Source organism: Bombus pyrosoma, linkage group LG1, assembly GCF_014825855.1.
Source record: "Bombus pyrosoma isolate SC7728 linkage group LG1, ASM1482585v1, whole genome shotgun sequence".
In the NCBI taxonomy this organism is placed as follows: domain Eukaryota; kingdom Metazoa; phylum Arthropoda; class Insecta; order Hymenoptera; family Apidae; genus Bombus; species Bombus pyrosoma.
In genome coordinates, this window is record NC_057770.1 from 4,945,426 (window position 1) to 4,957,918 (window position 12,493).

Here is a 12,493-nt window from a genome sequence, read left to right on the forward strand (position 1 = left end):
CATGCGTGTTTAACAGATTTACAGTGTCGGCACAAGTGCGTCGCGTTGTGCGGTGCCCTCGTGTGTTTATCGTGCTCGTAAAAACGTGATTCAAATTTAGATGAGAAATTACAAAGAAGGACGCGTTCTTTTGTCTCGAGCTTCCTGCGGTGAGTTACCTCTTTTTTCTTAATCATCGGATGACGGATACGGTTCAAGGGACTAGGATGTATCGCGTGGATGCGAAAAAGAAATTTTTTTCTTCTACGCGCCAAAGTTGTGTCAGTACGGCCTTATTTTCTCCTGCATAACCTATACTCGTTGTAAATTTCAGTTGTACATTTCAAGATACGAATATGGGTTTTCTATGGTTTCAGTTACGTTACTGATTCAGCATTTCGTTATTTAGCTCTTATACGCCTTACAGTATATCCTTCGTTTACGCTTAATTTGCATGATGATGCAATATGCGAGAAAGTTACAAAACATTGTACAATAATGATGAAAGAAAATATTGAGAATAGTTTGTTCCTTTGGAGCACGAGATAAAAGGGCCTCGACAGCTAGAGCTGCGCTACTGGCCACATCAGTGCGTACGTGGGCATCCTAAACCGCGACACGCGGTCATACACGTAAACTTTTTGTACGTTTACAACAGACTATCCATGACACTAATTGCTTCTACGTTAGCTTTTGCGCTACTACCGCATTACGAGTCGCGTCGATCGAAATTCGTTATTGAAATTTTCCATTTTCCGATACAGAAAATGTTACGTTTCATCTTGAAAACAAAAGTAAAGAATATACATACTTATTATGTAGAAACTTTTAAGGCTAACAGGCGGATGGTACGACTGGTTCTTTTAAATTCCATATCGAATTCTCTTTTAATCGGTGAAAAGTAGTCGGCGAAGGAGTAGACAGATTGGAGGTATTCGTTTCGCATAAACGACGTGCCCTTGACCTACCTTAACGTTCCTTAGCAACCGCGGGAGTCACGCTTAAACAATCGGTGGCAGCTAAGGGCACGTAACCTCACCCACGTATACTTCGCCATGACGATGACCGTGAGAAATCGTATCATCGTTGCACGTACTTTTTGCCACATAGAGATACAAGTGCGCTGTTCTCAGGTCATTTCTTCAAATACATTTAGCTTCGCAGTTTTCTTCTCTTATAGATGCGAAGAAAAAATACTAAATACGAAGATAACCTATTTGCTAATTGATAACAACGTTATTTAACAACCTGTATTTTCATATTTTGAGACGAGAAATCTCATTGTTTCCGAGGTAATTTTACTTTTACCTGATTAGTGCTAAATTTAATAAATGGAGGATCCACTTTTAGTCGATTTTACGTTAGTTAAAAAAAAAAAATGTAATTTCCTCTCTTGTATTCGATCGAAAACTATCATAGAGGCGGCATCGAAAATTACCTATGAAACTTCTCACCTTGAAGATCGAATGCGTATGCGATCGTACATATATCTCTTCTTTTATTATTTTATTTATTCTCTTCTTTTCTCTTTTTTTTTTTCTTTTCTTTTCTATTACCTTACAAGCAATTAAATGCATTTCGAAATAATACGTACTATACGTAATAACAGTAGAGTAAGCTTGGCAAAAAATGAAATCGAGACGAATTAAACGTCTTCTTTCGATCGTAAAGACCTTTAATTTAGACCAGTTTTGCGTATTAAGGATATCAATAATAATATCCTGATTGTCTCGCTTAGGAAATAGCTAAATACATTCTGCTGCGTTATAACATACTGAAAAACGTTTATTGTAAAAGGTATATTTATGCACGTAAATATACACGCTGGTCTGACGAGATACGGCGGATTGCGTGGTGGATCACGGCCGGAGCCGGAGCAGGCCTTCGAATTTCCAAACGAGCTCAGGCCCCAGACCGGATATTGGCCAACATAATGCTTTTTTTTAACGCACTCGATTCTGCCACTTACGTGGGTGCCGGTTGCTTCGTTTCGCGGCTCGATGATTCAAGCCGATCCATGTATGTCAACGAAAAACACGGCGGCTCGCCGCGTTCCGGAAACGATACATCTCGATAATACGCGTCAACCGTCCGATAACGTAGTTGCGTAGATGCGTCTTACAAAATTTTATTTTCAATATCGTTTATTATAAATCGAAGCTGTGTCCAAGCGATCGTACGTATGAAACTCGAGAATCGTTGGACATGTTCGATTCGAAGTACCTACGTAAGCGATGCAATAATCAACGTACTCGTTTTTCGGCCATTCACGATCACATCCGTACTTTACACCTATGCTTATTTCACCCGTGTCTCGAAGCGAACTGCAGAAGATGACTAGAAAGAAATGAGAGTTCTATTCCGACAGTAAGCTTTTGGCGAGCTACCTTTTTGCTACCTATCCGACAGTAGAAATCCTGCAAGATTCTTTTCAAATATCCCGCGATTTAAAAGCAACGACGTGTAATCGGAAGGTTCGCGCCCACTAACATCGGTCGTCTAAACCAAGATGTTTCAATTATGTTCAATCGTATTACGTACTTTTATTCTCGTTACCGAACCGAAATCTCTTCAAGCTGAATAATCTGACTGTATAAACGCTGTTTTGAAATCAAGTTATTTGAATTCAAACATATTTAATCCGGATAAAGATTAAGATATATATATGTACATATTACGAAAAATGTTCTTCTCCGTTCGGCCATTGACTAATTTCGCATTCATATTTTATTTGTCGATTTGTCATGTTTTTATCTCACACGTTAATTTAACGGCTGTTAACGATCTATGAATATACAAGCGGAGCTTAGCTTTGCCAATTGAAATGTTAATCGTAGTTGATTCCTGTTTCTAGAATTTAAATTGCGATTTCGGTCCTTTCGATTCTCTCGCGATATTTCGCCAGCTATCGGCGCAGAAATTTTATCTTCGTATACGGTCTGAAATGTCTTCAAGGCTGAGGTATATTTGTTACGAACAGAATTTTGATAGCGTTGCTCGCAACCGCCGCGCCGTTCATCTTCCAGGCCTTATTTTCGACGATAAAAAACATTTTAGATGGTTTTGCGAGTCGCTCGGGCCTCGCGAGATTTTCATCGTTACGCCTAGCGTTTTCCATCGATTGCCCAACGCATTTTCGCATACGTACGTCTTTCCGTTTCTGTTTCGTCCGTTTTCGTTACCTTTCCGCCAAAGATTTCGCTGCACGGCACGTTGTTTCGTTTCTTAGATAAAAGGCGAAACAACTTGCTATTTCGATGATTCCGTAAAAAACTAACGATTTACTCTAGGCAGAACGATACTCCGCTCGAGGAATCGATAACTCGGGCTCCGATAAATCAGCTGCCACGTTTAGAATCGTATCTACCGTAGGACGAAAGTTGTGTAAATAAAACGGATATTAATGAATTCGAAAAGTCATCGACCAACCGTGATTGCGAAAAGCTATCGAACGAGTACGCTCGACGCGCGACCTTCGTTCTTTAACAACGAATCTCTTTTTTCCCCCGTCTTTCCGATACACGTACACGTACGTATCGACCTCGTGAAAATATTCAAATAAACGCAGTTGCCCGTAAAAGTGGTTAACAAAAAAAAAATTCTCGCAAATGGCAAGGTTTGTCACGAGTTACGTACGCAACGAGAAAAGTTGTCGAGCTATTTATGTCAAAATTCTTGTGGAAGTTCGATCAATTAATTATCTACAACGTCGTCTACAAACTACTTGTTTCTGTTTATCCGGTCTACAACTCAGAAACTGAACTGGTCGAAGACTGGTTAAAGAACTTTTAAAGTAACAATGCTCGCAGCATTATAATATTCTACGATATACTGTACGTATCTGTAACTTGTCATTTTGTCGTTAAACGTAATTATATCTCGCGAGAAATAGATAAATAGTCGCATACTTTTGTTTACATGGTCTCCAAACCCGAAACGTAGATGGTCGCAAACTCGATCCGCTTCGGCGTAAACTAACCATACTTTACCATACACTGAGCGATACGTGTTCGAATTACGCGCTATACCACCGAAAAGTTTTCTCTTGAAAATAACAATCGTTTGCGACCGTGTCATAAACGGCAAAATCTAACACGGTTCCCAAGTATCTATAAGTAACTTTACAAATTTCGAAGGTATTTGGTGGGCGAACCGATAACGATCGTCCAGTAGGATAGGTGGAATATTGACGTAGAATACGTGACATGTGGCAGCTTGTGGATTAGCTTAGCTGTGGCTCCTTGCGAGGCGTGTACACTGTGCACGTACCAAAAAGATTTGTTTGACCGTGATTCAATTATACTCAGGAACTTACTCATCGAAAGGTATGCGATGCTGACTCGTTCTTCGAAGACAATAGGACACGATGACGAAAATATCGTTGTCTCGATGATTAAAAAATTCGTCAAGTTTCGTAAATATTCGAAAGATTTGTGCAACGATTGGAAGATTCCCTGTGTCACGAAGACTTGCTTTGGAAAAGTACGACTAGTTGTAATTCCGTGGTACGTATTTACGCGGTATCGCGTCAGATCTATTACCGATTATTACAGGTAGATAAAGCGAGTTAGATCGTTGGTTGTTAGATCGTCGATGAACCAAAATTTTGCGGCATTTGAACCTTTGATCGATCAACTGGAATGACCGATGAACTTGACAAATCTTTATCTGTGATTAGGTTGATGTAAAACTAGACTCTCGTTGCATGCTGTCGAGAGATATTTTACGAGAAATTGCCTAAGATTCGACGACATCGTTCGTAGTGCTTTCGTTTTTAATCGGTGGAGTTTAGACAGCGATGGAGATAAAACGAGAGAGAGAGAGAGAGAGAGAGAGAGAGAGAGAGAGAGAGAGTAAGTAACGAAAGAAAGAAAAATAAGTATTGTCATTTCTCGAAAGAATATAATTGATTACAATTTTTTTTTACTTTATCCTATATAACTTTTATGACGAATAGATTGCTTTGATAACAGCATAATGACAAGTCGAACAAATTTACAAACTTTACGGTATACTAAAAGTAGGATAAATTTAAGATAAAAATTTAGAGGATTCTTCGATATGATTTTTTGATTTTTATAAAAATTGTATACTGCCAACTTCATGCGTAATAATAATTCACTATTTGCATTTACATTTATATATTCCCTGCGTAAGGTAACATATATATCTACACATATACGTGTCTGTAGTGTAAGGTAGAATAAAAAAATTGATCCGTATACCTTTTTGACTTTACAAAATATTGTATCAACTCTATAGAAAGTCGTTCCAGTAATCCTGGATGTATGGAAAAATATCGGGATGTTTGCCAACTCTTTGTCATTTAAAAATAAAACGATGTATCGTTCTGTTTTAAAGAATATTATCGTACTTTATTGAATTTTTTCACAAAACATCTCTCGGAAGAGATAACGAAACGAAGATTATTGCAAAAAAAAAAAAGAAAAAAGAAAAAAAGAAAAAAGCGCGAGACATTCAAATCATACTTCTTACGTACCGATTTTCAATATTCGATATCGCGCGGAAGAAACTGTAACGTTACGACGGAACCTTCGTAGCATTCTATCCTAATTTCATACAGAGACCGTAGAAAGCATAAATAGCAAAGATATTGTACTTTACACGGTACAATGAATGTTCGCGCAACATACATCTCTCTTGTCTCGATACTAACATATATTACGATGATAAATTATAAACGGAATCGCGTGTAATCCCATTTAGAAAATCACGCTTGAACGTTTTTTTCAAAATCTGCAAGTGTCGTTGAATTTTTGCGTGGAAAAAAAATGATGGAGAATGGACTTGATATTTTGTACGATTCGCATCTTTGCCTCTCAACCAGTCATTCGTGTTAACGATTTCAAAGATAACGAATTTCGCGATCATCGTCGTTTCGCGAATTTTTGCAACTTCTTTCGCAATGTCTCGTACGAACGGTCGATTGGACTGCAGACAGCAGTCGCGCGGGCATTCTCATGGTAAACGAGCCGGACGTACGATTATGTTCACGGTCGAAACTATTTTTGCGGATGCCTCACGAGACGGGCCGATGCGATGGAGAGGAAAAAGTAATGACGTAGGCAATCGTTGTAAAAATTGTTACTTCCGACGACTACAAGCTAACGCGCTTTTGTCGCTCAACCTTTATAAATAACACATGGCTGATCGAATGTAACGTTTCGATCGAAAAGGGATGAACGGGGACGCGATGCCGATGAAAAATCGTCGATTAATAAAACGTTTGCTCCTATTTCAATTTTGTAAATTTTATTGGACGCCTTCACGTTGCTGGTACGTGTAACGAATTTTTCGAAATATCTGTATTATTAGCTTGAATGCAATTTATCGTTATCTTACGTTCATTTTATTCGATAAGTCGTTATCGCTCGATTAATAGAATGCCGAAAAGTATCGCGAAAGAAGAAGAGAGATACGTAAGAAAGAAACGTGAATTCAACGTCTATCGAAGAAGCTTCGAAAAGAAGAAAGAGATTGTTACAATGCGATTGATCGACGAAAACTCCACCAAACACGACGCTCCGATAAAATAATCTGACGCAAGGCACGAACGATCTTTCCTCTTTCTTCTATCGCTCGTCGGTAACAGAAATAAGCAGGCAGATAAATTCTACGACAAAAATTACATTGTCCATCTTATCGTTATCCAATAACGTAATCGTTTAAATCGATCGCGAGAAGAAAGGAATTAGCAAAACAGAATACGATTCACGAGTCTCAACTCATTACTATGTATGAAATCTGCAAGAAAATACGCGAATAATTTCACGTTTTAAAAACTCTAAACTAGATTTTCACGGTATATTCGATGTTCCAATAAAAATTCATCGATCGCTTGGATAAGTAAGATCAATTACGGCTCGTTCGTCTAGAAATTCTTTAAATACCGGATCCTTCGATTCTTGATTATATCGTTTTATTTTCCATTTTTTCTTAATTTTACCAACAAGACGTTTAAGACAACGCGTATTTTGCGTTATCGCCGGAAAATTATGCACGAACGTGAACCTACAAAGAACAAAGACGCGGAACGATATTATAATTATCTTCGTGCCTGTTTCTGACCTTCGATTACGAATTTTTACCGATGACGCGCATAAAAGCGTACAATAACGATTACGGTTACGAAAGAAGTTAGGTTAAAACTTAACCAACAGCAAGACGACATTTGCATAGAAAACGTTTATACCGTAAACCTTGTTGCGTGTCTATTACGCGTCTAGACCGGCAAATTTATAATCCATAATTCGTTACACCGCTAGGAATCAAGCAATTTCTAACGTCGTTGTACGACCGATGCTCGAATTGACGACTACGATACGTTTGAGAATATTTAACTTGTTATTTTCGACGTTGGTTGGCATTGCTGTTTAACGTGTACGGTATTAAACATCCCGTCTCATCGAAGAATACACTCGTGATTTTTTCGTTTGCGAACCCGTCGTCGGGGCGGCCATAAATCGCGAGGAGGGAATTATCGCGAACAAAGGAGAGGAGGCTTGCAACGGCTGCACGAAATTGTGTAACGAACCGAGCACAACTCTACCACACAATATCAAAGGTCTGTTACTACGCACCTTGCCGCTACGTGCGATATAGCATGCGTCCAGACAGCGGCTGTTTAATCTTTCGTCCCGTCGCGGTATCGCGTCGCGTCGTTTCTTTAACGCACTAAAATTCACACCTGTCAGGCAAATTAGTATACCGTCGTTTCTGTCATCGATCCGGTCTCGAACGCGGAGATATCGGTTATCCGTCACCGAATCATCCAACTACCGGACCATTCGAAAAAACTGCCACCGATGAATATAGACAACGATACGCGAACGCGACATATGCTGAAAACAACGGAAAGGTCCTTCGTCGTTATGGGGTATGTTGAACGCGGAGCATTACAATTGCTTGGTAATCTATCATAAAGTTTTCTTTCTTTCGATCAACGAAGGAAATAATACGCGCCGCTCGAGAGCCGATCGTTTCGTGCTCCGACTATTTATTTTCTAATCTTAGTATCGATATACGCGATTAGTACGGTAGAACTCGATCTATTTGAACGAAACTTTGGCCAGTCAGCGCGATTCTACGTTGACGGACGTTTGTAAAAAAGATGCGTGGAAAATTGGCGAGAAGACACGTACAGGAAAATCGTCTTAAATTTGATCTGAAATTCTCTTTCGTCGTTATAACGTACGACCGTGCAATAGTTTCTATACGTTTCGTCAAATATCGATTCGTTCTAATTACGTAACAGCGACTTTGCGTAACGTACTCGGTTGCTTCCTCGCCAAGTTGCCAAATTTTTCAAGCAAACTTCTATAATTTTATTTCGACTTTATCTCTGCTACCAAACTACGCAGGTAGTAAACGATTACGGCAAATCCTTCTTCGAGTACCGTCCGTCTTGTCAATTGCACGATATCGACTCGTGCCAATTTTTACAGTGCAAATTTTGCAGATAATTAGTATCTGCAATTTCCAGTCTGCGGTTTAGTCGTCGGTACATCTTCAAATCTCATAAATGATTTTTAAAAACTTTATACTTTTTTCTCTCATAAAATACCAAATGCACGACTCACGCACGACTTACGCATGCAGACTTTGCTATTTTACGATCAGCTTACGCGAATTTCCTTCGCCCAACTTTTTACATGTAAATAATTTTATTTTATCTTTGCTTTGTTTTCTATTTGTTTGCAACGTATACGTCCAACAACAATTCCTATAATATTCGAATATCGATTCGATCATCCACGCGTAACACCGATTTGTATTAATTATCGTTTCCTAAGCTGCCCAATTTCGCAAATAATTCTTCCCAATTTAGACTTCTTTTTTTTTTAATATCGATTACACGAGACGCGGCGCATCGCCCCCACCGTGCAAGTCGCCGAGCTTGCTTTTCGTAAGAGGGAACAACTATCGTGGTGCAACGTCTCGTTTAATCAATTCGGATTGCATCCGATTACAAAAACTGGCTTTTAGATATCCGATTCCACTGAATCGTATCGTTCTCCTTTTTCGCAACTCGGAGCGCAACATTCTGTATAAGCGGGTATCGAGTGAACGTAAATAACAAAATAGCCATAAATACTAGTCTCGATCTTCCGTAAAAATCTCCATCTTTCACGATACTACGACGGTTACTGCGATCATCTTTGTCGACGTCGCGATACGATTACAATTCTACGTGAAAGTATCGCCAATTTATACATAGATAAATAGGTAGGTACGTACGGAGGAAATTATCAGCGATACTTCATAGGCTGGTAGCGACGATTTATAATACCAATCCCGACAACTGCCATTTCTCTTTTCCTCGATGTTTATTTGCTTTGTAATTTATTACCTATTTATCACCTGTACCAACCTGGAGTTTTACGCCGAAAAGTGTTACGTGTCGTATTAGGCAGCTGATATAAAAATATACAATATTATCGTATCTAATGGCTTTCTTCCTTTTGCATTTTATCCGACTAAATGAATCTCGAGTACGCGATACGATGAAACGCGATATTGCATTGACCAACTAATCCGATACTTAACAAATATAAGGAACGCTAAAAGAGAAGGAATTTTCATATATCACGGGTGAACATTTTTTTTAGAACGAAATACCTTTGGCGAGTATTAAAAATTGCATCGAAGACAGGTATATTTTTGCGAACAAAGATAGAAAGATTTTAGGTATTACGACACAACGATTTACGAAAGACGCTTCTCCGTCGTTGGACGCGTACTATCGCCGAAGAAAACGTGTTCGCGCGGTGATTCGAATATGCCTTTTCTAGTCCGCGATTGCATCACGCTGTATAACGCGTTTGTGTAACTTGGGACATATTTCGTTCGACGATGACCGTTAGACGTCGGAATATAAATCGAGATTATGACGACGATTGGGAAACTGTAATCGCGTTAACGAATCGGACACGAAGAATCGTTAGCTTGGAAAATCAGTAGATCGATGGAACGATCGTAACGTGGTCGTAACGTCGGCATTGCCAACGACTGCTGCCTCGTATTATGCGCGTTACGCTTATAAGATGCTAATCGATCTTTACATTTGCCACCTACTTTACTCGTCGTATCGTCGCTCGAACAAGCTCGTTATACGCGTCACTGAATTTATCTTAAAACGTATAACGTAACGACATCGAATTCTCTGCGTAGATTACAATTTAATAAAATCCAAATATTCCATCGTATCTCGCCTGAATCTTATCCGTTGTTTATGAACAAAAGCGAAATAAGCAGTTCGGAGAATCGAAATATCCAAGTAGAAAATAAATACATAGGCTTAAATAATGCGCGTTAAACCAAGCTTTCCGGGACGATCGATAAGGCGCGTGATATCGCCGGAAACGAAGCCTCGTAGCACGGCCAGAGGGATTTCCTGTGTACGTTGTATCTCCTGACGCGCGGACGAACCTCCATCGAGGGCAGATAACAGTCGTGACACACCATTTCCATGCCATCGCTTACGGCTCGTTCGACAAATTTTTCTCGGTTTCTCGGCAGGTAGTAGCAGCGTTTGAACGAAACTCGAAACGAACGAGAGTGAACGAGTGCGTACGAAATTCTCATACGCATAGTCCAGAAATTGATCTTTTCGCCTGTCTTTAGAAAAAATCTCGACGTAAACGATTGATTTTTCTACGGTTAGAAGATAACGAAAGAACTCTGTTTTCATATTTACGTAATAATATATAGCACTTGCGTGATAGTTTCTCTGATCTTAAAAATTAAAAAGATCTTGGGAGGTCAGTCTCCGTTTATTCCCTTTATTTCTTCCGATGGTAAAATAAAAATATCGATTTTCCAAATACTTGTACGAGCATTGGTGGAAAGACGATAGAAGGATAGATACGAGCGAGTAAAATAGAAAAATATACGCCTAACCTTCTGATTTACCTACGATACAACGGACGAATTTTCCGAACAAGCCAATACGTAGAATGCCTTTCAAGCGAAACATGGTCACGGCGGAAGCCGGCTCCGCGACCGCCGTCTTAATCGAGCGAACGTGACCATTTTCAAGTCCATGACTCGCAAAGACACGTCTCGAGGCTGTAAAGCAACCTCGACTGTTTAGGGGTCATGCGAGCGAGTATCTTTATCGCGATTACTCTTTGAATATCGTTTAAGACCCAGAGTCCTCGATGACCCTTCTTCTTAACCGTTAACCGTTAGGCGTTAGGTGGTCGATGGTTGGACCGTTGTAACGAACGAAACTATCTGAACTGGTCGTAAAACGCACAGGATTAAGCAACTGTTTGATTATAGGAAGATTTCCGCTATTTTCACGGAAACTCGATCGAGTAATTAAAAGAGAAACAGGTTAATTTTTGTTTCAATCGTAGAACGGTAGTTGTAATCGTTAGATTCAATCTTGTCGAGCATTTATACCATATATATATATCGCGAACATAGAATTTTCTAAGAAAATTTTCAACGTATGTACACGTTTGTGTGTACAACGTATTCGAATGTATCGTGGTGCGTCGTTAAATCGATCTTAACGGACATAATTTGTTGACATATTTTGAGTTGGAAAGCGTACATAGCATTCGATTTAAAAAGAACTTTGTTTCAAAGTCCTCTTCGTCGTTCTAGTTGCAAAAACGTTTCTCCCCTTCCCTCCGTGCCAAACGACTTTTGTAGCAATCTTCTTTATATCTTCGGTTCCTTATACCATAATCGTATAGGAATACCTATTCCTGCCGAGATCCTTTACGAAATTGTTCAATCGAGACAAACGTCCCGTATAGCGCGTATACGTCTTGTCCACGATCGAACTACGACTAAGGTAAACTACTACGCGCGAATGAACGTAACAAGTTTTGTATCGTTGTTGTAAGAGAGCTGAATACGAAACCAAGAATCATTCTGTCGAACAAAAGGGAAAAACGTACGAAATTAAAAGGAAAATACACGTTCTTGTTTGACGGTGAGTATGTACACGCATTCGTATCGTCCAGAGATTAACGGTCTTTTCTTTTCTCAAAACAAACTCTCTCGACGAAAGATCGCGCGTGACCTCGTCAACGACATACAAGTTGCAAAACCAACTAATATCGCGATTCGTTATCGGTTAACAGCGAAGGAGATAGTTGCGCGATTCGAACGAAAAATGCGATCGCTCGAATCATCGTGCACGTTGCCTCACGGTGCTATACGTGCTAGACGCTCTGAAGAAAAAAAAAACTTGCCTGATAAGCCGATAAGTTTATGTTTTCTGACAGGGACAAAGGAAGATACGCGACCAAGTAAACGAAAATCTTTTTTACTCCTTATCTTTTCATCCTTCGAAAATTCATCGACATCGAAAAGACGAGAAAGATCGAGGTGTCGCAACGTTGCCTCCGACTCGACGAGCACGTAACTACGCAACGACCATTACGATCGACTTTGCTCTAACGCGTTGTACTTTGCTTGCTCCGGCATTTCACGCATATTGCTGCTTCAAAGTGTCAATTTGTTTGATTTATTTGGC

The 12,493-nt window shown here is 39.6% G+C and overlaps 1 protein-coding gene across 4 annotated transcripts in view; it reads left to right on the forward strand.

Moving 5' to 3' along the window:
• LOC122567911 (probable RNA methyltransferase CG11342) overlaps window positions 1–12,493 on the forward strand; it is a 42,548-nt gene that overhangs the window by 776 nt on the left and 29,279 nt on the right. For 3 of the 4 annotated variants that reach the window (XM_043727067.1, XM_043727087.1, XM_043727095.1), the window contains exon 1: window positions 16–149. The exons of the other annotated variant lie outside the window; for it this stretch is intronic. The gene's annotated coding sequence lies outside the window, so the exon portion shown is untranslated. Of the gene's footprint in view, window positions 1–15; window positions 150–12,493 lie in introns of those variants that run through there. 4 annotated transcript variants of the gene reach the window in all.